Raw genomic sequence first — 27,002 nt, forward strand, 5'->3', positions numbered from 1 at the left:
CAGGTCAGCCACTGTCTGAGGCCACCCAGCAGGAGCTACAGCAAGAACTACAGTTTTCTCCTGTTTGCTTGTGATTTGGCGGTTTTGGAGCAGTGTGACTGGTGTTGCAGTTTATTTGGTTAAGCTTCCACAGAAGAGGCCATTTAAATGCAAAAGCTGCTGTGTGGAGCCTGGGTGGGTTTGTAGAAGTGCAGGGCTGGGTCTCAGGGTGGGGCGGGGTCTCAGGGCATCACTAGGCTAGGGCGTGGCAAACGGCAATGGCTGCCGTCAGCCCTCTCTGCCTTTATGTGTTCCCAAGTCCCTGCGTCCCGCATTCCACTGCAGTAAACAATGATTGCTGGGCACACCTCTGCAAAAAAGTCACCCGATGGCCCACAGCCCAGCTTCTCCCCGTAGGCATCTGGGTCCCCCACGTGTTCCCAGAAACTGGACCTCAGAGAGATCGGGAGCCTGTGTCCTTTCGGGTTCATAAAAAGCCGCGCTCCCAGTCGCCCGCCACCAGGCCGCTTCACGCACCTCCGCACCTCAGGTTCTCAGCGTTTGTTCTCCTTTCTCTTTCCTCCTCAGCTGTAAAGCTTCTGCTCAGCCAGCTTTCCCGTGGTTCTGGGTGGTAGACGTTTTGTCTTTTAGTTGTGGTTTTGAAGTTGTTGTGCAAGGCGGCAGCTTAGTTGTTTACCTTTGCCGCCATCTTGGTTTCTCCCCAGAGAATTCTGTTTGATTATTTTAATTGTTTTTATTGTAGATTTCTAGCTTTATGCCATTGTGATCTGAGAAGATGCTTGATATGATTTCTATCTTTTTGAATTTGAAGAGACTTTGCCTGTGTCCCAATATATGGTCTATCTTTGAAAATGACCCATGTGCACTTGAGAAGAATGTATATTCTGTGGCTTTGGGGTGAAATATTCTGAAGATGTCAATTAATTTCATCTGACCTGGTGTGTCATTTAGTATTGATGTTTCTTTGCTGATTTTTTGTTTAGAGGATTTTTCCAGAAGTGTTAGTGGGGTATTAAAGTCCCCTACTATGACTGTATTGCTGTCAATATCTCCCTTGATATCCTCCAGAAGTTTTTTTTTATGTATTTGGGTGCTCCTGTATTCGGTGCATATATGTTTACCAGAGTTACATCTTATTGTTGGATTGCTCCCTTTAGTATTATGAAGTGGCCTTCCTTATCTCTTATTATGTCCTTCACTTTGAGATCTAATTTGTGAGATATAAGTATTGCTACCCCACTTTTTTTTTTCATTTCCATTCGCCTGAAAAACCTTTTCCATCCCTCCACCATCAGTCTGTGTGAGTCCTTTTTTTCTGAGGTGGGTTTCCTGTATACAGCAGATATATGGGTCATGTTTTCTTATCCACTCAGCTACCCTATGTCTTTTGATTGGGGCATTTAATCCAATTACATTTAAAGTTATTATTGACTAGAGGCCTGGTGCACAAAATTTGTGCACTTATGGGGCCCTGCTTCCCAACCCTCCAATATTCATGTATTTTTGTATATGTGTATATGTATGCACTGTTGGTTTTTTTGTTAATCCTCACCTAAGGACATTTTCATTGATTTTAAGAGTAGAAGGGAAGGAGAGAGACAGAGAGAGAAACATGGATGTGAGAAAGACATATCAATTGGTTGCCTCCTGCACATGCCCCGACCAGATCAGGCCGAAATAGCGCTGCCAACAGGGCCGACTGCTGGCAGCCCACTGGGGCTCAGATGTTCAGCATATGGCAATTTTCTGTTTCTGTTTCCACATCTGGTAGAGGTCCCGCTTGTAGGAGCTGCTGATGTAGCCACCACTTTCTGTCTTGATCTTCTTCTTGTCCTCTTGTCCTGACTGTCCCACAAACCACTTCTTCTTCCAGTCCCACTTGAGCTGCTGCCGGCCCCTGGTCAGGTTCTGGGCCTCGCCCATCAGGTCCAGGACAGCACCAGCCACCTGCTGCTCAAAGGTACCTCTGGTCCCCACCAACACTTAGGACCCATTCACTGTCGAAATCTTTGAGCTGATAGGGGACATAGAAATCCTGGTCCAGCTGCTGGGCCTCTTCCTTCCACTTCTTGGCTCCCTGTTCAGGTCCTGGTTGTTGCCGTTTTCGACCCACAACCTCTATGAGACATCCTCCATGCTCTCTCCTGCCACCTCCTCCTCATCTTCCTCCTCTTCCCCAGGCTGCTCCGCCTGCCACACTGGCAGCTCGGGGCTGGACCAGCCAGGCCCTCCTGCCGCTCCTGCCGGCCCTGCCGGAAACTGGCGATGGCCTTGCAGTCCTTCTGCCGCTTGGCCCACGTCACCTGGCTGCTCAGGTCCCGGCTGGAGGCGTTGATCTCAAAGATGGTTGCCTGTGAGTGGTTCTGCTTGATGCTGTCCCACCAGCCTCAGCTGCTGCAGCTCCTCCTCCTCAAAGCTCAAGCTGAAGAGGGGTTGTAGGCCCAGCCCCGCAAGGTCCAGCTCCTTGGCCTGCTTAATGGACTCTGGCAAGTACACCGGCTCCCCGCTTTTTGGCCTTGGAGCTGGAGAGGACACCCCTCCCCACTTTACATGGCAGGGCAGCCGGGTGTCTGCTCCGTCTCCCCGCTTTCGATGGCAGGGGAGCCAGGTATCCACGGCAGCCCCCCTCAGCGGCCACTGATCTGGTCTTTGAGAGGCGCGGGGGGGGGGGGGGGGGGGGGACGAGGCCCCCCCCCCCCCGCGCCTCTCAATGACCGGATCAGCCGCCCGAGTGCTTGCCTGGCGCCTCTCAACAGCCCGGATCAGCGGCCGATCCGGTCATTGAGTGGTGCAGGGCACGGGACTCGCGAGTCCTGCGCCCTGCGCCTCTAATTGATTGACAGGATAGGCCACCCGAGTCCTGCCCCCAAGCCTCCCGCTGCCCAATCGTGGGCGTAGCGGAGTGATGGTTATTTGCATATTACCCTATTATTAGGTAGGATAGGTACTTGTTTGTTGCCATTTTTATTCTTTATGCCTATGTTCCTTCTTTGCTTCTTATTTCTTCTTTTTACAGCAGACCCTTTAGCATTTCTTGCATTGCTGTTTTGGTGGTAATAAACTACCTTAGTCCTGTTTTGTATGTGAAGCTCCTGATTTCCCCTCAATTTTGATTGACAGCATTGCTGGGTACAGTGTTCTTGGATTCAGACCATTCCTTTGCATGATTTTGTATATTTCATCCCGTTCCCTTCTGGCCTGATGTGTTTCTGTTGAGAAATCAATCACTAGTCTGATGGGAGATCCTTTGTAGGTAACTTTGTCTCTCTCTGGCTGCTTTTAAAATTCTTACTTTGTCGTTGGTGTTTGCAATTTAATTATAATGTGCCTTGGTGTCGGTCTTTTGGGGTTCATTTTGTTTGGGACTCTGTGAGCTTCTTGGACTTGTGTGAGTTTTTTCTTCCCTATCTCAGGGAAGTTTTCTGTCATTATTTCTTCAGACAGGTTTTCTATTCCTTGCTCAGTTTCCTCTCCTTCTGGCACCCCTATTATGCAGATGTTGTTTTGTTTGGTTGTGTCCCAAATTTTCCTTAGGCGCTCCTCCTGTTTTTTAAGTTTTTTATTTCTAGATGCTGTTCTGCTTGGGTATTTTTTCCTACCTTGTCTTCTAGGTCAGGAGAGATTTCAGCAGTAGTGGAGGCTGCCCGATCAGGAGAGCCCGGTCTGGCAGTCCCCAACAGTCCCTTGGGATATAGCTGTCCCTCACTCTCAAATAGACACTCCCCATACGTTCACACACTCTCCTTTCATTCTCTCACTTAACACACTATCTTGCAGCCTGCCTTTACATTGGCAGCCATTTAGATCTCCCTTTTTCACCTTGATAATTAAATTTCCTTTGACATATTTTTGAACTAAAGATTTTTGGTAAGTCAACAAAAGACCAGTTAGAGTAAATACATTTATGGAGCAAGGAAAACAATGTGGTACGAATGAGAAATGTATTTTTCACATATGTAAGAGTTTATTTGAGCTTTATGGGTTTCCAAATGCCAGCCTTCTTTGAATATTTCAAGATTTGAGTTTGATAATTTTTAGCCAATTGTGATTCTGTGATTTCAAGAGGATAAAAAGGCCTCATATTGCCTGTAGATTCTTTCAAAAATTATGGGATTAACCAAATTATATGCCACTAAAATATATTTTAAATGGCTTGAAATATTTTAGTTAAAAAGTAGCAGATAGTCCTAGCCAGTTTGGCTCAGTGGATAGAGAGTCAGCCTGCAGACCAAAAGGTCTCGGGTTTGATTCTGGTCAAGGGCACATACCTCCATTGCAGGCTCCTCTCTGGCCCTGGCCCTGGTGGGGGCATGAGCAGGAGGCAACCAATCGATGTGTTTCTCTCACAGTGATGTTTCTCTCTGTCTTTTCCTCTCTCTTCCACTCTCTCTAAATTCAATGGAAAAATATCCTTGAGTGAGGATTAAAAAAAAAAAAGTTAGCAGATACACTATAGATAGTCACTAATCAAATTCAATCACTTATATAATACAAATGACACAGATCTAATCATCAAGTAAATATATTTTCTTAATTGAGGTAATATTTTTAATAACATTATTTAAGCTTCAGGTATACAGTATTATAATTCGATATCTGTTTACACTATATAGCATGTTTACCACAGTAGTTTCCATTGTTATCATACATTTGACCTCCTTTACCCATTTTGCCCTCCCCTGTTCCTCCTTCCCCTTTTGTAACCACCAATCTGTTATCTGTATCTGAGTTTGTTTGTTTTTGTTTATTTATTTTTTGCTTTTATTCTCCACATATAAGTGAAATTATACTTTGTTTTTCCTTTTCCATCTGACTTATTTTCCTTAGCATGATACCCTCAAGGTCCATCCAAAGTTGTCAGAAATGGCACTGTTTTGTCTTTTCTATATCTAAGTAGTATTCCAGTGTGTGAGTGCGTGTTTGTGTGTGTGTGTGTGTGTGTGTGTGTGTGTGTGTGTGTAGGTGTGTGTGTCTCACATTGTCTTTATCAGCTCATCTGTTTATGGGCACTTAGGTTGTTTCCCTAACTTATCTATCTATTATATAAAAAGTCTGTGGTCATCACTCCATCCTGGCATAACAACTGATTAGCAGGAGGCTGCGTGAGTGGGGTGAGCAGGGCTGTGTGTTTGGTGAGGCACCTGCGGGTGGGTGGGGACTTGACTCTGGAGGACTTGACCTGAGGCAAGGGTGGGTTTCTGGGTCCTGCCTCCCATGGCGGTGGTGGCTGTGGGACTCCTTCTCGGTCCTGCCAAGCTGCAGGACTCTGGGTCCTGGGTCTTGCGCGATTTTGCTTGCTGGGCCCGTAGTTATAAATAATGCCACAATGATCAAAGTGGTGTATATATCTTTTTGAATTAGTGATTTATATTCTTTGAATAAATACCCAGAAGACAAATTGGTGGATCATATGGTAGTTAGTTGTATTTTTAATTTTTTTGAGGAACCTCCATACTGTTTTCCATGGTGGCTGTACCTATTAATCCCACCAGCAGTGTATGTGGGTTCCCTTTTCTGTATATACTCTTCAAAGCTTGTTATTTCTTGTCTTTTTGATAATAGCTATTCGAATAGGGATTAGGTGGTGGCTGAATATGGTTTTGTAAATCTCTTTTAGTTGTGCCAGTAAATTGGCCTAGATTATGATCTTTAATCCTATTCCAAATATTTACCATGGCCAAATTTCCCCAGCTTGGTCTTAAATCTGATCCATGCCCTCCCTCCCCCCCCCGCCCCCCCAGCAAACTGGCTTTTACTTTGTGTAAACTGCAAGGACTGTTGCCTAGGGCCGTGGTCGGCAAACTGCAGCTCATGAGCCACATGAGACTCTTTGGCCCCTTGAGTGTGGCTCTTCCACAAAATACCATGGCCTGGGCGAGTCTATTTTGAAGAAGTGGCATTAGAAGAAGTTTAAGTTTAAAAAATTTGGCTCTCAAAAGAAATTTCAATCGTTGGACTGTTGATATTTGGCTCTGTTGACTAATGATTTCGCAGACCACTGGCGTAGGGCATGGACAGACTACAGGGAAATGCAACACCACTTGTTTCCTGTTAGCTTTCTAAAAGAGGTCTGTAATGAACTTTGGCCTGTCTTCCTTCCAGGAGGAATCCCTGGTTCTTCTTACTGCACTGGCTGTATGAGTTCAAAACATTAAAAGGAGAACAGTGTAAATATATACCTTTGAGGTTTATTAAGTTATCTTAAGCATAGGAGAAAGAACATAGACTTTGTAATCAGACCAACCTAAATTCCAGTCCCAGGTTTAACAAATATAAGCTTTGCCTAATGACCTTAGACAAATACCACTCTGAGTCTAGATTTTCCATCTGCAAAATGTGAAAAAGCATGCCTACTGCTTGCATGGATGTTTTGACTTTAAAATGCTGCAAAATGTGAGAAGAGATGGGGTATCTCCTTCTGGATATTGGAAAGAGTTGATGTAATATAGACTGTTTCCAAGAAAGAGTGATCAATATCCGTTGACAATATTTAGCCTGAGGATAAATAAGAACAACTGGTTTATGAGTAAATTTAAGAAAAATCAGACAGGACGTAGATCAGGATGAAAGTAAGACTTCAAAGGACTGGAGCTAGTGAGCTAGCCCAAAAGAAGGGTAAAAGGACCACCTATTGATTCAGCTTCAGGCAACCTGAAGACCATCATGACTCAATGTGCATCAATGCAGAATCAACATTGCCTAAGGTCTCCACAGAGTAGAAAATCAGAATATTTCATGGAAGATTATACCAGGAAAACAAGAGTGATGTCCTTTATCTAATGCTGGTAGGCTACAAAACTTTTTCATAACCATTAAGTCAGTTAATTCTCACCACAGTTGTGAGATGAGCATGACAGCTAGTCTTATCTCTCTTTTTTATCCAATATAAGACTTTTATTGCATCTTTAAAATATTGAAAATGTAACAAATCATTCACCATTTTGTGTTTCTATAGCTGGACAACTTAGATCTTATTTATCAGCCTACTGAACTGTTCCTTTTTCAGAAACATACCTACAATCCAAAAATCGCCAGATATCCTTGTTTTTAACTGTTGTGGCTTGCTGAACCAAAACAGCTGAATTTGATACAAGTTCAATGTTGCTTCCTTCAAGAATCAACTCATCTCTCTGGACTTGAGATACTGAGCAAGCAATGCCTGACCTCATTCTAACCCTGTAGATATATTTTTCACCCAAGAAATGTCTTTCTGATTTCAACAAGAGAAAAACATTCTCCTGAATAACGACATTGATGGGGAAGTGAGTGTACATAGACCTCATCTTGTAACGGAAGCCCAGTGTAATACCCTTTTTTATTTATTTATTTATTTATTTATTTATTTAATTTATTTCTTTATTGATTAAGGTATCACATATTTGTCCTCATCCCCCCATTCCCAGCCTACACCCCTCCCCACACATGCCCCCACCCCCCTGTTGTCCTTAACCGCTGGTTAGGCTCATATGCTTGCACACAAGTCCTTTGGTTGATCTCTCCCCTTTACCCCCACCCTCCCCTACCCTCCCTCTGAGGCCCGACAGTCTGATCCATGCCTCCTTGTTTCTGATCATGTTCTGTACATGACTGCAGATAGTGTGAATGGTAGCCAGTTCCTTTCTATATCCCCACCATTTGTCAACTGGAGCCTCTTCCTTTTTTTTCTAAGGAGACTAAGTTATACATTGATGTGGTTGAAGTCCCTCTGCAGGGTGCTTCTGGGCCCTTCACCATAACTGTGTGTCTTTTCAGAGTGATATCCACATTTTCTGGGATGTCCACAGTCTGATTGCTCATAATGGTCTTTATCCTCACAGTAGATGTGGCAAAGAACACTATTCTTATCACTTACACACACACACACACACACACACACACACACACACACCAATAACTTCTTTTTAACACACTTTTAAGTAAATGTATTATATACTCCTCTCTTGACAAATTTACCTTCAAAGTTACCTAGAGGGCGAGGTTCAAATTTAGAACACTTATACACCTATAAGTATCCTCACATATACACAGTTGACATCCCACCCAATCTATAATTTCCATTCACATCTCCTGCAAACAGCTACCTGTTGACACAGTTGAACCCGGGGATGTATACACAAAAATCATGTTTACCATTAGCTGTAAGGACTTGGAGTAGAAGCCCTGATAAATTTTGGAAATGAGTTCTAGATATTGGGTGGGGAATTCCAGAGTCTTGGGCACCTGGAGCATGGTCTCTCCTGCCCTCCCTTTTATTCCCCTTACCTATCTCCCTCTTCCCCTCTCTATTATCTTCTACTAGAGGCCCAGTGCATGATTAAATCATGCACTTGTAGGGTCCCCTAGGCCTAACCTGCCATCCAGGCCATATCCACTGCCCCACAAAGCCTAGCACACTCCGCAGACACTGCTAGCAGCCTGCTCCCTGCTTTTGATGGCAGGGGGTCCACTGGTGCTGAAGCGGACACACAGCTCTCCGCTTTCAATCACGGGGGAGCTGTCTGTCTGTCCACTGGTGCACCAGGCCTTTCGAAAGAGGCTTTCGAAAGGCCTGGTGCCGGAGTGGACAGACAGCCAGCTCCCCCGCTTTCGCTCCCCGCTTTTGATGGTCCGCAGCAGGACGTGGGCTCGCTGCCCCAGAGGCCCCTTCTGTGCTGCAGCACAGCCATGGCCCAGACGCTGAGCTCGTGCCGCTGCTGGCTAAGCGAGCTCAGCGTCCCGCCAGCCCAATCGGCCACCCCGGCCACCCTGAGTCCCGCCCCCTATGCCTCCCGCTGGCCCAATCGTGGGCGTAGCAGAGTGATGGTAATTTACATATTACCCTTTTATTATGTAGGATATGTGAATTTTAGGTAATTATCTATTCATATAAAGAGGTAATATGCTAATTGCTGTTACAGTGTCCCAGTAATGACCAATTTGCATATTGACAAACCAGCAGGAGGATGTGCATGCAGCAGGGGGCAGGTCGCTGGAGCCAAGTTCCCGCGGGTCTGAGGAGCATGCCTGACAGTAGCCCGGACTGCAAAGAAGGAAGAGGAAGTGGCCACGGGGAGCTCTTCTAATCCCCCTGCACAGACACCCTACCCTAGCCCCTGCACCCCTGGGGGAACTTGGAGGCTGCTGGATAGGGAGAAGACCCAGCCTCTGGGGTAGCTGCAGCCCCCACCTCTGACTCCTGATCTCTTTCCCGCCACCTCTGCCAGGGGCACCCACAACAATACCACTCTGGCTACCACCCTTCAGCGCCCCTGAGGCAAGTTGGGCCCGCAGCCCACCAGTGCCAGGCTCTCTCCACTGGGGCCAGGCACGCCTCTCCTCCCTACAACTCCAGACCCAGGTGGAGGCAGGCCTGAGTTGCCCCCCAGGGTCAGACCCTTTCCCCCCCCCTCCCCCCGGCCACAGCAGCAGCCCAGTATCAGCAGCTGCAGCACGCTGAACCTCGCTGGGGGCGTGGCTAAACCCGCCCTCCTAGCCTGCCTGGCTCCGCCCTGGCCTGGCCCCCACCCCGCTCCAGGAGATTGGAGCCCTGCCCTGAGAAGGTACAGCTTCAAAAAGGCCAGGTACAATTTAAAGAATTGCACCAAGCGGGAAGGTTTGACAGTTACTCCCCCTTCAGCCTTGCTGCCCCCCTAGTACCCCCCTTACAGAGCTGCTGGCTAGAGCCCACCCTTCCTAGGCCTGCAGAACGATCTGCAAAGCTTCCATAGCTACAGTCCCAGGAAACAATCATGCTCTCCTCCCCTAATCAGCACCTGCTGCCTGCAAGGGTACCTGTGGGCTTAAAAATAACAATCCCTTCCCATTTAGACATCACTTACTTGATGAAACATTTCTAGGTTTATTAGCTCAGAACCTCCTCATGACAACCCAGTGAGGTAGGCGGAGAAGAGATTACAATTCCCATGGTATATGCATATGTATTCAGAAATGAAGCTCAGAGAGGAAAAGTGTCAAGCCCACTGGTTCCCAAGGTGCAGCACACGCCCCACAGAGGGGAGGGGGGCAATTTGATTTTAAGTGGGGGCAATTCGAGAATGAGTTAACAGTGAATTTTTTGCATTTCTTACGGTTCTAGGGGGCCTCATCTACAGCGTATCCTACATAATAAAAGGTTAATATGCAAATGACCAAATGGTGGAATGACCGGTCACTATGATGTGTGCTGACCACGGGGGGCAGACACTGAATGCAGGAGCTGCCCCCTGGTGGTCAGTGTGCTCCCACAGGGGAGCGCCACTCAGCCAGAAGCTGGGCTCACGGCTGGTGAGCACAGAGGCAGTGGTGGGAGCCTCTCCCGCCTCCATGGCAATGCTAAGGATTGTCCGACCCGACTGACAGCTTAGGCCCACTAAGCCGTCAGTCAGACATCCCCCCAGGGCTCCTGGACTGCAAGAGGGCACAGGTCAGGCTAAGGGACCCCCAAGGTGCATGAATTTTGTGCACCGGGCCTCCAGTAGTGTAATATATTTGAGCTCTAAAGCCAAATTTCATTAAAAGGTATTTCTACCTTAGCAGCAATTAATAAGAAAATTAAAAAATCAGCTCAGCTCATGATTTTTAGGTTTCTTTGGTTTCTCGTCTCAATGTCATGGGTTTTTTTTGTTTTGTTTTTTGGTTTTTGGTTTTATGGAGGTATACAAGGGGCATTAAGATGCATTAATATATGTTTAAATTAGCCTATATGGTAATTTTAATCATTTGATATTTTATGGAATTTATTATATTTGGATTTAATATTTGGAAATCTTCAGCTGCATGTGAAGTCAGCATATAGCTGCTAAATGCCAACCTTACTAGTACCTGAGTACAAAACTGTTCATTCTGGATGAGTTTATCCTGAGTTTTAACGCCACCCTGCTTCCTAAACTGGGGAGAAATTTTCAGGAACTTTAGATGAAAAGTTTTTATTGTTTTCTAAACTAGAGGCCTGGTGCACGGAATTCATGCATGGGAGTGTGTGAGTGTGTTCTTCAGCCCAGCCTGTACCCTCTCCAATCTGGGACAGCCCTCTCACAATCCAGGACTACTGGCTCCCAATTGCTCACCTGCCTGCCTGCCTGATTGCCCCTAATCACTTCTGCCTGCCAGCCTGATCACCCCCTAACCACTCCCCTGCCAGCCTGATCGACGCCTAACTGGTCCCCTGCTGGCCCGATTTCCCCTAACTGCCCTCCCTTGCCAGCCTGGTCGCCCATAACTGCCCTCCCCTGCTGGCCTGGTCACCCCCAACTGCCCTCCCCTGCAGGTCTGGTTGTCCCCAACTGCCCTCCTCTGCCAGCCCAGTCACCCCTAACTGCCCTCCCCTGCAGGCCTGATCACCCCCAACTGCCCTCCCCTGCAGGCCTGATCCCCCCAAACTGCCCTCCCTTGCAGGCCTGGTCCCTCCAAACTGCCCTCCCCTGCTGGCCTGATCGCCCACAACTGCCCTCCCCTGCTGGCCATCTTGTGGTGGCCATCTTGTGTCCACATGGGGGCAGCCAACTTTGACCACATGAGGGCGGCAATCTTGTGTGTTGGAGTAATAGTCAATTTGCATATTATGTCTTTATTATATAGGATATTTTTATTAATGATGATATATGTTAAGTGTACAGGGATTTCACATAGCAAATACATACTCATCACTCTTGTACTCAGCTCAAATCTATGCTACTATATTTTCTGTAGATTCATTTTTAGGCTTTAAAACATTACAGACAAAATTGAAACTTCTTATTTACCCCATCCCATTTCTCTTCCTCTCAAATTTAACTCTCAGATATAACCAGTATACTGAATTTGATATTTATCATTCCCTTTTATGCTTTATTATTATTTTTTACAGCATACAAATAGGTTTTCCTTAAATATAGATTCTTCTTCAGTGTTCTTTTATCTCTTAACATTGTTTCTGTGATTTAACTTTGCTGGTATGTGAGGCTTTGTGTAATTCTTTTCATTGCCTATTAGATGAATATACTTATCTTCCCCTGTTAATGGACATTTAGACTATTCCCCAAATTTAATTTTGTAAACAGTACTTCAGTAAACATTCTCATGAGTATTTCTGTGTGTGTTTGTGTGAGAAAGTACTTCAGAATATATACCTAAAAGTGGAATTTCTGTATCAAAGAGGATGAATATCCTCAACTTTGCTAAGTACTGTCAAATTGCTCTCCAAAGTACATGATATGGGACTCCCACCATCAGTGCATGAAATTCCTGATTCTCTATATTTGCTATTGTTAAATTCTTGTCAGTCTGCATGCATGTTATGAACCCTCACTGACATAATTTATATGCTATGAATTATTTGTGAGAAAGAGCTTTTTCATATGTCCATTCAGATTTCCTTGTCTGAGAATTGCCTATTGGTATCATTTGTTCATTTTTCTACTTTTTGATTAGTTGTGTGTTGTTTTTTTAATGAAATATGGATACCAATTTTTGTAGTTATGATCTTTGCAGTTGTTGTCTCCAAGTTTGCGACTTGTTTTCAGTTTGTTTCTTATGTCTTTGATTGACAGTGCATTAAATTTATAAATTAATTATAGTGCGAGTCATATCTTTATGATTATAGCCCTACAATTCCTGAACATATTTTATCTCTCCAGTCATTATACTTTTTTATGGCATTCAATAATTTTTGTAGCTTACTCCATAAATGTTTTGCATAACTTTTGCTAGATTTTATCCTTAGGTTCTTTTTGGCTTTTGTTAATACTACAAATTGAATCGTATTTTTTTATTGAATTATCTAATTGGTTATTACTTGTATAGAGTTTTGCTATTGAATTTAGTATATTGATTTTGTTCTAGCAACCTTGCTAAACTTTCTTGTTCTAATAGTTTGTATTCACTCTTGGATTTTTCTATGTAGTTATATCTTTGGAAATAATAACAGTTTTGACTCATCCTTTCCATTTTTATACCTGATTTATTTTCTTTGTTTTATTACATTTTCTAGGATGTCCATTAATATGTTAAATAGAAGTGGTAAGAGTTGGTGTGTTTGTCCTGACTGTAATGGGAACACTTCTAAAATTATACCATTGATTATTATGTTTACTGCAGGTTTTTAATAGATACCCTTTAAGAAGTCAGAGAGACTACTGCTGTGTTCCTAATTTGCTATATATATAAAGGTTTTTAAATATAAACCTTAATTTTTGTTAACTGTTATTTCTGTGTTTATTCACATGTTTTTGCTTCTTTAGTTTGTAATTTGTTTAATTATCTTTAATTGTTATAATTTTAAACCAGCCTTTCATTTCTTGGATAAACTCAGCTTGGCCATCATTTATTATTGTTTTACACATCCCTGGATTTGGTTCAATATTTTTTAAAGGATTTTTTCATGAGTAAGATTGGTCTGCAATTCTCCTTTCTCAAATTGCCCTTGTGAGGTTTCTGTGTCATGGCTATACAAGCCTCAGTGAATGAGTTGAAGTTTTCCCTCTCTTTTAAGTCTCTGAAACAGTTTATAGAGACAGAGGTTATCTAACTCCTTAAAAGTCTGATAAATTGTGCATTTGAAATTTTATGAACCTGTTGTATCTTAAAGTCAGAGACTTTTGATTACACATTACATTTGTTAAATGGTGACTATTCATTTTTAATGTTTTATTTCTTTACTTGGTTTTTATTTGCATAAATATTTTAAGTTATATTTTTTGTTTTTTGTAGTTTTTATTGTATCTGTATTTTCTCTTTTTAGTTTTATTTTTTCTTTTCTCTTTTTTTATCAGTTATGCCAATTGTTTATTTTATAATTTTAAAAAAAATTTAACCAGTGTTTACTTTTATAGTACCTTTCTCTGCCTTTTTTCTTCATTGCAATAATTTCTCTGCTTATTTTTATTTTTCCTTCCTTTTACTTTTTAAGTTAGTCTGAGGTTATTTTTCTAACTTCTTGAAATATATATTGAACTCACTTATTTTTCCACCTTCCTTATAGTTAATACAGGCATTTAATACTATCTGTCTCCCTCATTATATACCTTCAGGTATACCCCACAAATGTTAATATGCAGTGTGTACTTTTATTCTCTAAGTTCTACATGTATTTATAAAATTTCCATAGGGATTTCATCTTTAACTCAAGAGTTATTTAGCAGTGCTTTTAAAGTTGTCATGTACCTGGGGGTTTAGGATTGTCATTTTTGTGTTGAGTTTTTAGTGCCCATATTGTATTTTTGGGTCCCTAGCTCATTGTTGAAGTGGAATCCTGTGCCTTCCTTGTTCCTTTTCTACCTAGGTCAGAAGTCTCTTATAAATCTGTAACCCTGTTCAGGATTCCTGTCCTCAGGGCCCTTGGCTCTCCACCTTACTTGCTTCTGAGCTCTTTTATTACTGACACACCCCTGTAACTGAAGTCTAAGTCTGGGGTAGCACTGCATGCTTCTAGACTCAGAACTCTGCATATCATTGGCTTCACACTGCTTTGCAGTTTCTCTTCTGTTCCTAGTCCAAGGAGATGTTAATCTTGTCTTTGAATTCAGCTTTTTTCTTTTTATGAATTTCTATTTATTTAGCGTAGAGGGATGAGTCATTTTGACTTTCAGTATCTTTCATAGTGCCAAAAACATTTACTCCTGTAAAATTCAAAAACTGACATAACATCCTCACTTTCCAGCCTTCAAACAACAGTATGTGTACTTATGGTCTCAATTAACCTTTTATTTTAACTAAACACCCTCCTTCATGCAATCTTGAAAATTCATCTTTGCTTTATAGTCATACATCACTGTACTAACAGCAAAACTGTCCTCTGTCCTCTGTATTTTTGACTCTTCAGAGGTCAAAAATTATTCCCAAATAAAATAATAATTTTGCTTTACATTGAGTAGTCTCAATATCACTTTTTAAAAAATTCAACATTTCAGTATAAAAGTGAAGGTAATGCTGCCTGTTGATAACTAGCTCACTCAAATAACAGTGAAGCATGAGGCCAAACAGAATTAATTCATGGGGAATTGGCAGGACACTGCATTCTTAGGGCTTATCAGGAGATTTAGTGAAAGCTCACTACTCCACTGCAAAAACAGCTAAAAATGTAAAGATCTTTCCTACACTTGGTAAAGTACAGTATATTGGTGGTAATTAGATGAGAATAATACATCCCACTAACTGCATTATTCTAAGCATATTGTAATGGATAATACGAGTAGTATAGGTCATGGCTTAAAGGCTAGGCTTTGAAGAATGCATCCAAGACTTAGAATAATGACTACATGCCTTGTACCAAACCATCCTGGAGCATTATTTATAGCACTGACCCATCCACTGAATTTTTTTGGTTTTTCTGTCCTTATACATGAGGCATAAGCTGATCAGTAAAATTGTATGTATGTCATTATCTAGAATTACTCTTCTGGATCATTATTTACTCCAGAGTCTTAAACTGTCTAATTTATAAGGAATTCTAAGACTGTGGTCATTCTTCTAATTATAATGTCAGTACATGTCTATACCTAAAACTTAACCAAATGCTGGATTACACACTTGATACTTGTGGCTTTCAGAATTGATATGGCCCAAAGCTTATTGGACCACTTTGTTCCTTTAATCCTTTAATGCATATTATTTCTACACACTCATTATGCAGACTATATGATTTTTAAATAAATCTACATTAAGAAGGATAATAACTGAACATAAGAAAGATAAATGAAAAAGGATTATTAAATTAAATTGTATTTGTTGAGGAGCCATGTCCAGCTGCAAAGGTGGCAAGAAGCAGCCCTGAAACAGCCCAAGAAGCAGGCCAAGGAGATGGACTAGGTGAGAGTGGCGTGGAGGTGTCAGCAGGCACAGAGTGACTGGGAAACCAGCCTAGAGTGAACCCACTCTGCTTCTCCCTAGGAAGTAAGGGATTCAAGCAGAAGCAAAAAGAAAAGCAGAATCTGAGGAGCTAAAAGAGAAGGCAGCAGGGAAGGGCCCCTTGGCCACAGGTGGAATGAAGAAATCTGGCAAAAAGTGAGGTATTCCTTGTGCCTGGGGCAATGGTGATCCTTAATTCCATTCTTGTTTTAACATCTAGATTCCCTGTTATAACATCTCTTGCCATCTATAGCTAGAATGAAGTGTTGTCTTGGAGCCTGTTGTACATTGAAGAATAAACTTTTGTAAAAAAAATCATAATAGAGAGGAACCAAGATGGCAGCATAGGTAAACGCCTGTACTTACTGCCTCCCACAACCACATCAAAATTACAACTAAAATACAGAACAAATATCATCCAGAACCGTGGGAAAGCTGGCTGAGTGGAAGTACTACAACTAGAGAGGTAAAGAAGAAAGCACATTGAGACTGGTAGGAAGTGTGGAGGCACAGAACGGGCTGGTCCAGCACCCGGGTGTACCACTTTTTTAATCGAGAGGGAGATTGCCTCTGCCATGGCCACTTGGAGGAGCAAGGAGTTCCAGCCCCACACCAGACCCCCAGCCCAGGGTCCCAGAGCTGGGGAAAGAAGTCCCTACGGGCAGTAAGAACTACAGACTGTAAAAACAATTGTGGATTGGGGCTCAGTGACATAGAGGCTGATGGAGACCCAGTTGCTCCCATTAAAAGGCCAGCACCATGAACTGAACTTACAAGCTCCTGCTTCCTCTGAGCTCCAGTGGTGGGCAAGGCTCTGGCAGACCCGGACACATACAAGGAGAAACTGGACTGTCTAGAATCAGGGCAGGAACTTGGGGGAGGCTTTCTTCTAGACAGAGGTGCTCGCAGGGATCATTGTTCCTGTGCTGGGACCTCCGCAGTAGCAGGGCTGACTGGCAACCATTTCTGTTTGCTCCACCTTGGTGATTCCTTGAGACCCAACCCCGCTCAATTTACAACCCTACCCAAGCTGTGCATAGCAGCATTTGCATATGAATGGCCTGTCCTTTATCAGGCTAAAACTAGTCAAACAAGTTGCAGCTGGGTCAGGGAACCCCAAACCTATTAATAAAAGGCCCAAGACCAGGCATCAGCACCAGCCTACCTTGCTTCATAGGTGGGCCTTGTCTGGGCACTTCCAAACCTGATACAAAGAGGAGGAATTTGCAGATCTCTCTGTAGTTCCTGCTGGGTGGCCCCAGGTAGTGGCTGACTTTGCACCTCCTTGGAGATCCAAGAGCCAGTGTACCCAGTGGTCAGAGTGAGACCATCCAGATTACAACTCTTCACATCCATAAGTGACACACTCAAGGGGCAGACTCAGTAAGCACCAAAGTCCCACTGAAGCAAGTCCTGCTCCATAAGGGTGTCTCCTGCACAGCAGTGCTCCCACTGTAGTCACAGTTGGTCCCCACAGCCAATTGGCCTGGAGGCTAATTCCTCTCACCAATCAAGGCTCAACTACAACAAGACTGTGCACACAGCCCACAAAGGGGTATACCAAGAGTGTTCACCTTAGGTGAATGGGGAGGCTTAACCACTGGGCCCTATAGGACACCTATCACACAAGGCCACTCTAGCAACTCAAGGAGACTTAGCAGCTCTACCCAATTCATAGAAATAAACACAGGGAAGCAGCAAAAATGCGGAGACAAAGAAACATGTCACAAATGAAAGAAATCAAACTACTGGATATAGAGTTCAAAACCATTTATAAGGTTACTCAAGAATCTTCTAGAAACCTCTGAGGAACTTAGTGAGACCTTCAAGTATCTTAGTGAGAATGCCAAAAAAATTGAAAAGGACCAGTCAGAAATTAAGCATACACTGACTGATATAAAAAATAATATACAGAGATTCAACAGTAGACTAGAGAATCCCAAGAATAAAGTCAAAGATTTGAAGTACAAAGAAGCAAAAAACTCCCAACTGGAAGAGCAAAAAGAAAAAAGAATCCAAAAATATGAAGATAGTGTAAGGAGCCTCTGAGACAACTTCAAGCGTACCAACATTCCAATTATGGGGGTGCCAGAAGAAGAGAGAGAGCAAGATATTGAAAACCTATTTGAAGAAATAATGACAGAAAACTTTCCCTACCTGGTGAAAGAAATAGAGTTACAGGTCCCGGAAGTGCAGAGAACCCCAAATGAGGAATCCAAAGAGGACCACACCAAGACACATCATAATTAAAATGCCAAGGGCAAAAGACAAAGAGAGAATCTTAAAAGCGGCAAGAAAAAAAAAAAAAAACAAACAGTTAGTTACCTACAAGGGAGTACCCATATGACTGTCAGCTGATTTCTCAACAGAAACTATGCAGGTCAGAAGGGAGTGGCTAGAAATATTCAAAGTGATGAATAGCAAGAACCTACAACCGAGAATACCCAGAAAAGCTATCATTTAGAACTGAAGGTAAGATAAAGAGCTTCACAGATAAGAAAAAGCTAAAGGAGATCATCACCACCAAACCAGTATTATATGAAATGCTGAAGGGTATTCTTTAAGAAGAGGAAGAAGAAGAAAAAGGTAAAGATAAAAAATTATGAACAACAAGTGACAACAAATACATATCTATCAACAAGTGAATATAAAAATCAAATGAATAAAAAATCTGATGAATAGAATAAACTGTTGAATGGAATAGAATCAGGGGCATGGAAATGTAACAGACTGACAATTCTCAGAGGGAAAGGGGTGTGGGGGGTGCAGGAAGAGATTGCACAAAGATCTTATATGCATGTATGCGGTACCTATGGACACAGATAAGAGGGTGGCAAAGGCCTGGGGTGGGGTGGTAACTGGGTAGAGGGAGCTAAAGATGGGGAAAAAAGAGGAACATCTGTAATAATCTCAACAATAAACATAAAAAATCATAATAATCATGCATTATCTCATCTCTTCAGGTCTCATTCTGCCATTCCACCCTTAGCTGTGAGGTGAGTAAACCCAGCCCTGAATCCTGTCAAAGTGTGTTCTTTAGTCTTTGTTCTATCTGGAAGTTTGCCCTGCCTGGAATTAAACCAACTCATTTGAAATGGCAAAAAAAAAATTGTATTTCATGGGGATTAATAGAGAATATACACATATTTTATGTAGACATGAGTTTCTCAAATATATAATCAATTACACTTTAACTCATACCTCAAGTGGTCTGTCTTAGTAGGAACTGCCTTGCTCTCAATTAACTAGCCCCCTTGATGTTTGGGGTGCTAAGTTAATATTTTAAAAGTAATATTGTAGTAATAGAAATGCTCTTTAAAAGGTTCATTATGTGTCATATTTGAGGCTGGAGTTATAGAGCACTGGGCTATTATTGAAGTTTCTAAAACCAAGGACTAAGCAACTATTTAGAATAATAATTTTGCTACTTGTCCCCCATATCATAATGCCACCCGGTTCTCTGAGGAATTAACCTAAAAGTACATTATATATTTTATACATTTTGACCTGGAAGTTTCCATGTTGTTTTCAGCCTAATTTTACTGAACTCTGAATACCATTCTGCTTGTTTTTGTTGTTTATGTTTTGATTTTTGCTTCTCTCTTTGCATAGGGACACTAAATCAGGTCAGTATGAATAGGACTGAAACGTGTAAGGATCAGGTTTTATTTTTCCTTATAGTTTTAGTTTCTTTGAAAAATCGCTACAAGTCTTGTAGCCACTGGGTGTACAGTCACTAAGTGCTAAAGCAAGGCCTTTCTCCTTGTGTAGGAAATTATTTGACCTGCAGGCATGAGGCACATATTGATATCTGAATTTTTGGAGGACATGCTAACACAAGGATTCATCAACATTCATTTATAGCCAAATAGGCACTCAAGAAATAATTTGCTGAGTGAAAGAATGAATGGCCATAAATTCTTCTGAACTTGCTATAACTTCCTCAACTTTTTAGTGTTGTATTTGTCATCATCATAGGAAAATGGGATGATGATTTCTGCCATGTACAGTATCATGGGACAGCTTAGATCAGGGGTTGGAAAACTGTGACCCGCAGCCAAATGCAGCCTGCCTCTTGTTTATGTATGGTTTGTGAACTAAGAATGATTTTTACATGTTTGAATGGTTGAAACAAAAACAAAAAACAAAAGAATAGTATTTCGTGGCATGTGAAAATTATATTAAATTCCAATTTTTGTGCCCATAAACTGAGCATTATTGAAACACAGCCATGTCCATTTACTTACATCCTGCTTTTTGTGTAGTTATGACACATTCTATATGACATACTAAGTCTAAAATTTTACTATCTGGCTTTTTACAGAAAATTTGCCAACCCCTTACTTAGAGGATTGATGAAATGGTTTTCATAAACCTACTAGGGGGGAAATGGTGCTATATAAGCACAAAGGCATTGTGACTTTCATTTCTAAATCAGTTGCTATTATTTCGGAGCTATTTGCTTGCAGGCCTTATAATGGTAACAGGTGCTAATGCACCAGAATAGAACAATAACTCCTACCATAATTGTCCACATTCATAGAAAACTGCAGGTAGAGCTGTAGCCAGATGTTTAAAGAATGAGAACTAAAATGCAAATGTAAAAGTCTTCACTGGAAAGAAAAGGATGAATGATATAGGAGTTGAACCTAAAACCTGGTAAGAAGCCCAGGCAAAAGAATTATTTGTCTTTAATTCATGTGTATAATCCCCTGGGATGGATTTTTATTAGACAGACTTACAAATAGCCCAAGAAATCTTACAAGACCATAAAACAGTTTTCAAAGGCAAAAACTTTAATGACCTTAAAATTTAAATAACATTAACCAAAGTTACATTTTATTAATAATGAACCATATAGAAAACTTTGTTGGTACTTTCCTTATAATTATAACGTAAAGCCTTGGTGAGATGTTTATATTCCTGTGGGATAAATGTGTGGAGTATAAATTCATGGAAGAAGGGGAAAATAATGACATTTCAAATTTTGAATAATCTAAAGAAAATTGAGCAAATTTTAGGATTACATCTATTTTTAGAGCTAAAAGCTCACAACACAGGCTATCTTAAAACAGCACGAATGGAAGTGAAGTTTAAATAATGGAGTTCATTTAAATAATGTAGACAATAAAACCAGGTATTTCACTCTCCGAATGGGATTACATTTTGGCAGTTATCTAGTTAATTTGATTCATGGGGATTTATAAATTGTATCATTCAGACTCCAAAGTGAAATGGTGATTTAAATGCAGCCCAATGGCTTCTGGAGAAATAATTCTTTAGAATTCATCTGAAGAATTAAGTTTTATCCTAATTACTCACCTTGAGAATTAACTTGAATTTTGAAGCATTTGACTAAGAAACCCCCCTCCAAAAAAAAAAAAAAAACCAACAAACACCTGGGCATTGCATTTATAAAAAAAAATCCCTCTAGGGAACAAGTTTGGAAAAATTCGTACCTAGTAAATGACAGGCCAGAAGCCTACTTTCTTGATCCAAAAAAAAAAAAAAAAAAAAAAAACATTTCTATTGCTTCAAGGAGTTAGCAAATCCATTCTCTTGTTTATTTAGTAAATATTTATGAAATCTTCTATGTGCCAAGTACTTGTGTAATCACTGGGAATACAGAGGTAAACATGTAGACAGGACCAATAAATTCTCTGCCTTCTTGGAGCTCACATTCTTGTGGGGTAATATAGATGATAATTATCCTTCCTAATAATAGACAAATATGCAAATTTATCGCACCTTTGCTACGCCCAAGCCACGCCCACCAACCAATCAGGATGAGTATGCAAATTACACCAACCAAGATGGTGGCTAATTTGCATATCAAGACAGCTTAGAAAGAAGCCAAGAGCTGCAGAAGGGAGCAAAGCTGCGGAGAAGCAAGCAAGCCGGGGGGGGGGGGGAGGAGAAGGGAGGAGCACAGGCGGGGCCGGGGGAGAAGGGAGAAAAGCAGGCAGGCTGGCAGAGAAGGTGGGGCGGGGAAGAAGGGAGGAGAGCAGGCGGGGCGAGGTAGAGTGCAGCAGGAAACCCTATTGCAGGATTTTTCCTGCAATGGGAATGCTAGTATTAAAATAATTTCAGGTAGTGACGTATTCCATGTAATAAAATAAAGCAATTCTATAGAGATGGAAATAAGAAGCACTACTCTAGATACTGTATTCAAGGAGGGCCTCCCTGAGGAGGCAGCTTTTGATTCTGAGAACTGAATGATGAGGAGTAGATCATGGGCATTTCTTAGAGAAGATGTATACAAATATGTGAAATTAACCTTAGTATGTAGGCAGATTTTATTCCAGAGATGATTTGGTTCTGTTCAACATCAAAACCCAACCCCTGTTTTCTAATCAATACTTGGAAACATCTATGAGGGACAATTATGAGATGGATTTATTACTATCGTTATTGTTGATATAATTAACATTTTAGAACACTTAGACGTTAAGAAATGTTTTCACCCATATTCCATTTGAATCTCATGTTGGGTGGGTACTAATATATTCCAATTTTATGAAAAAGAAGACTTGGGTTTCAGGGAGAGAGCCAGTAGATGGTTTAAAGCCACTCAGAGAACAGTTTAGTAATTGTGGAGCTAGGGCCTTGAAGCCAAGATGTTTTGTTGCAGATTTCCAAATTGCTCATTTTATTATACCATTCTACCTTAAGCTATACCTGTAATGATGAGTTTGAATACTAATTCGTATCTGCAGCAGAAACCATATTTCTGTCTGATTAAGATTGCTTAATATGTGCTACTATAGGAACAGTAATGAGAATGAAGTTTTCCATCTGAAATTTCATGACAGGTTAGGATCTAAAGAGAGGATATGATTGATTTTATATACTATCACACATGATTACCCATGTGGGTAAATATGAACATTGTTATTGGTTTATTTTTTAAAGGGGAATTGTTCTTTGAACATATAATTAGTCATAATGTAAATTTACAATTTGGTAGGGGTTTGTTTGGTTTATTTTTTGCTTTGTTTTTGTTTATGAGCTGCCCTGGTACTAATGCTAAAATGCCCATCTCCAATGGCCTGGGTTTGTGGGGTACTCATAGACTTTGTGTCCATAGTAAAGTAGTGCACATCATCTTATGTGCAAAATACATTTGGCTATGGATGACAGAATTTTCATTTTCCATTCACAGATGTAAAGCATTTTCAATATAACACAAGCCTCAGCATAACGAAGTCAGCACTTTATGAGAGGCACACAGCTCTGCTTACCTTTCATTTGTCAAAGGTTGATGGGAAACATCTATATTGCTTGTTCAATCTGTTAATTGTATGTTTTCATCCAAGCTGAACTGACAAGCTAAGAACTGTTCACTCATATTAGTCTGTAGGAATGTGTTTGTCAATAAGTCCTTTAAACTGCTTTACATGTGACCTATAACTCAAGTAATTCTTACTCAAAGAATATTCAAAAGATTATCTGCACTCTAAAATTACTTTTAGAATAGGTTACAGGGGGATGAGGACATGAGTGGGGATGGGTGGGCAATGCGGGATAAGGACACATATGTAATACCTTAATCAATAAAGAAAAAAAAAGAATAGATTACAAACTTAAATATTCCAGTTTCATCATCTCTAAGGTTTGTAATTTTGTTCTTTTTAGATGGGTTAATATTAACTTTGAAAAAGGAGTTATGAAATTTACCAATGAAAACAGTATGCTTTTAATCTTTAAATTACTCAAACTTTTACAAAGAATTTGGGGAAGTTTGGATAAGTAACATGGTGAATTTTAGAGATTCTTCTCTCCAAATAAGACCTGAAAAATCATTTCAAAATCCAAATGGTGGAATATTCAAATATAGAAACATAGTGGCACATGAGCCCCTTGATAGGAGTATCTCAACTCCTTAGTTCTGGTTCTAGGGTATAAAAGGTGCTCAGTAAACAATTGATGAGTAAATCACTAGTTTAACTTATTAATTTTACTCTTTTGGATCATGACACCAAAAGAGGTGCAATGAATTTTACATGGTAACATAATCAGTTCATGGCAGAAAAGGAAAGAGAACTCTGGTCCCTTGAATCCTAGCCTACTCACTGCCCTTTCCTATAATTCATTTACCTTGCTGCCTCAATCCTAACTTCCAATAACTTGGGTTGAGTAGATGAATGGCTATTTAGGCTATGACCCAATAAAAGGCTGAACTCTCAAAATAAGGAAAGTATAGATACTATATCAAAGCATGTATGTCAAGCTTTAAAGATGTGGGGGGGATAAAAATAATTTTCTTTCTTCCTTTCTAAGTTCTTCTGGCTAGACTAATAAAATTAACATGAGACATATTAACAGAAGAAAATGACCATATGGGTATCATAAGAACATAAGACCAAGGGACATATTAAGCAGTTGAGTTTTATATACCATTTTTGACTAAGGGGTGGGAGGCAGGGGTCTGGGACTTAAAAGGGAAAGTAGGCAATTCACAGATAGATAAGAAAGAACAAAAATTTGGTAATCAGCCCTGGCAGGTTTGCTCTGTGGTTAGAGCATCAGCCCTTGGACCAAAGGGTTTCTGGTTTGATCCCTGGCCTGGTCGTGGTTCGTGCACAGGTGGCAACTGATCCATGTGTCTCTCTGACATTGATGTTTCTCTCTATCGCCTCCTCCTCCCTTCTACTGTCTCTAGAAATCAGTGGGAAAAATATCCTCAGGTGAGGATAAAAAAATAAAAGACAAAATTTGGTAATCAAATTCTTGCAGGTTCACCCAGAAACAATGGGGAATCTAACAGACTGCAGGTTCTGTCCTGTCTGCAATACTTAGTTCATATTATGCTACAGTGATAGCTCCCTTCATACTTTACTATCTGATTCCCTTTATACAGGTAAGGGGAATGGTAGGTCAAAGGCTCTTTCTGAGTCCTTTGTTTCTTAAAAATAACCACATTAAAATAATTGATATACCAAACTTTTGGGGTTTGCTTCCTCTCAAAGGTTAATAATGTTTTCTCCATAAAGGGTGGTTTTTATTTGCTGTTCCTACCAGAGGTTGAATCTGAGCAGTGACAGCCAATACAGCCTTTTATGGAGGGGAGAAGAAATGAGGGGGGACATCAATGTAAGAAACATCTATTGATCAGTTGCCTCCCAGGGATTGAACCCACAACCTGGGTATGTGCCCTTACCAGGATTGAACCTGCCACCTTTTGGTGTAGGGGATAATGCTCCAACCAACTGAGCCACACCAGCCAGGGCGCTAGCATAGTCATTTCTCATTAAGGAGCTATTGGGCAGCACTGGGAGCAAGAACACTTTCTGAATAAATGATCAAGTTGAATTGCTTGCTCTGATATATTACATATATGCTCCTATGATATATTGCATAATTCTTTGGGAAGTGTTATCTTATTGATGTGCTGGAGGCAAGGTTTCACTAAGTGTTGCCAGATAAAATACAAGATGCCCAGTTAAATGTTAACTTCAGATAGAAAATTAATATATATTTTTAGTTTAAGTATGTCCTAAATGTGAATTATTTGCTAAATCTGACAATCCTACATTATCTTTCATACAAAACACCCAAGGCCATCTTGATTTGCTTTTTGGCAGCTTACTCTTCATTGTTTGGTTTTAATAGTTGTGGTGATTGCTTTGCTTTGCTTTGGCTCACCATCCCTTTACTGTATGTTAGTGAATGTTCTGTGCACTAACTGTGGACCAGTTCCTAATGCTGACAATTTGCATAACCTGCTAACAGATTACTTATTCAGGCATAACAGAAACCTTCCCCTAGAGCAGGGGTCCTCAAACTTTTTAAACAGGGGGCCAGTTCACTGTCCCTCAGAGGGCCGGACTATAGTTTAAAAAAAAAAAACTATGAACAAATTCCTATGCACACTGCTAAGTCAGCTGTTAAGCAGGACAGGCAGCGGCGGCAAAAACACCCGGCAGGCCGGATAAATGTCCTCGGCAGGCCGCATGTGGCCCACGGGCCGTAGTTTGAGGACCCCTGCCCTAGAGCATTTTGGGAGCTGTGGCTAAACATTCCATGCTCTATTTTAACCTATTCAAACACATATCTCCTTTTAAAAAACATAAAAACGTATGTCCCTGAACTCCATTGAGAGTGTTTTTTTCTATAGATTCTTTTATGAAAATATTTTATCTTTTCCATTTTATAAATATAAAATATTTTATGGTAGTAAGTATGCTGTTTCAAGTTACACTCCATATAACATTGCTCTGGAGATTTTGAAATCCACCCCTAGAGAACAAGGTCCCCAGTTAAGAATCAGTGGTCTATGAGATGTCAAAACCAATCAGTAAAAAGTCAAGTATTGAATCAAGCTACCCATTAAAATTTTCCTTTTTTTTTTTTTTTTTAAAAAAAAACAATACAGAGGTCTTTTATTTTTTTCCCACTTTTCATGCCATGAATCCATAGGGAATGGGTTCCAGCAGCTCAGGCTCCTTTCCATTGGTTCTCACAAAGTATGTTGCTCTGGGTGGAGCAGGCTGACTCTTCAGTTGAATCAAGGTACCTTTCTCTTTGGCTTCCTTCTTTTTCTGATCATTTTCCTTCACATGTTTCAGGAAGCTATCTCTGCTCTTGGATTGCTTAATATGCTCAATATGTACATTAATTCTCTTGGCAAGAATCTTGCCCTTAACTTGCTTGTTCACAACAATGCCCACTGCATGCTGGGTGACATTGTAGACTCTTCTAGTTTTGCCATGGGAATATTTGTGGGGTATTCCTTTTTGAACAGTGCCCATTCCCTTGATGTCCACAATATCATCTTTCTTGTAGATTCATATGTATGTGGCCAAGGGAACAACTCCCTGTTTTCTAAAAGGCCTAGAGAACATATGGCGGGTGTCTCTCCTCTTTCTCTTTATGTTGGTTATTTTGTCAAATTACTGGAAAATGGTGGTTCCAGCTAAAAATCTAAATTTTTGTTTTTATTTATTGCTAAGTCAGTGTTTCTCAATGAATAACTTAACAAAGGTTAAATAATAGTTATATAATTATATAAGTGTGTGTTAGCAAGCAAGGTTTTCCATTCTGTTGTAGAGATAGAAAGCTTCAGGTTGGAAACCACTGGTCCATATAAAAGCAAAGAAATAGTATGCCTCTGTTGGAGCTGAAAAAAGTAACTTTCCTCCCATTTCCTAAGTTCTTCTAATTGGGCTAAAAATCAAATTAACATGAGACATATTACTCAG

The 27,002-nt window shown here is 41.0% G+C and overlaps 3 pseudogenes; 1 reads left to right on the forward strand and 2 right to left on the reverse strand.

Annotated features, from left to right (window-relative positions):
* Positions 1 to 6,983: 6,983 nt before the first annotated feature.
* On the reverse strand, positions 6,984 to 8,229 carry LOC129149949 (60S ribosomal protein L9-like; annotated as a pseudogene).
* Positions 8,230 to 15,691: 7,462 nt separating this feature from the next.
* On the forward strand, positions 15,692 to 15,961 carry LOC114228832 (translation machinery-associated protein 7-like; annotated as a pseudogene).
* Positions 15,962 to 26,199: 10,238 nt separating this feature from the next.
* Positions 26,200 to 26,660, reverse strand: LOC103301908 (60S ribosomal protein L21-like; annotated as a pseudogene).
* Positions 26,661 to 27,002: the final 342 nt, after the last annotated feature.

This window comes from Eptesicus fuscus, chromosome 1, assembly GCF_027574615.1.
Source record: "Eptesicus fuscus isolate TK198812 chromosome 1, DD_ASM_mEF_20220401, whole genome shotgun sequence".
Lineage (NCBI taxonomy): Eukaryota > Metazoa > Chordata > Mammalia > Chiroptera > Vespertilionidae > Eptesicus > Eptesicus fuscus.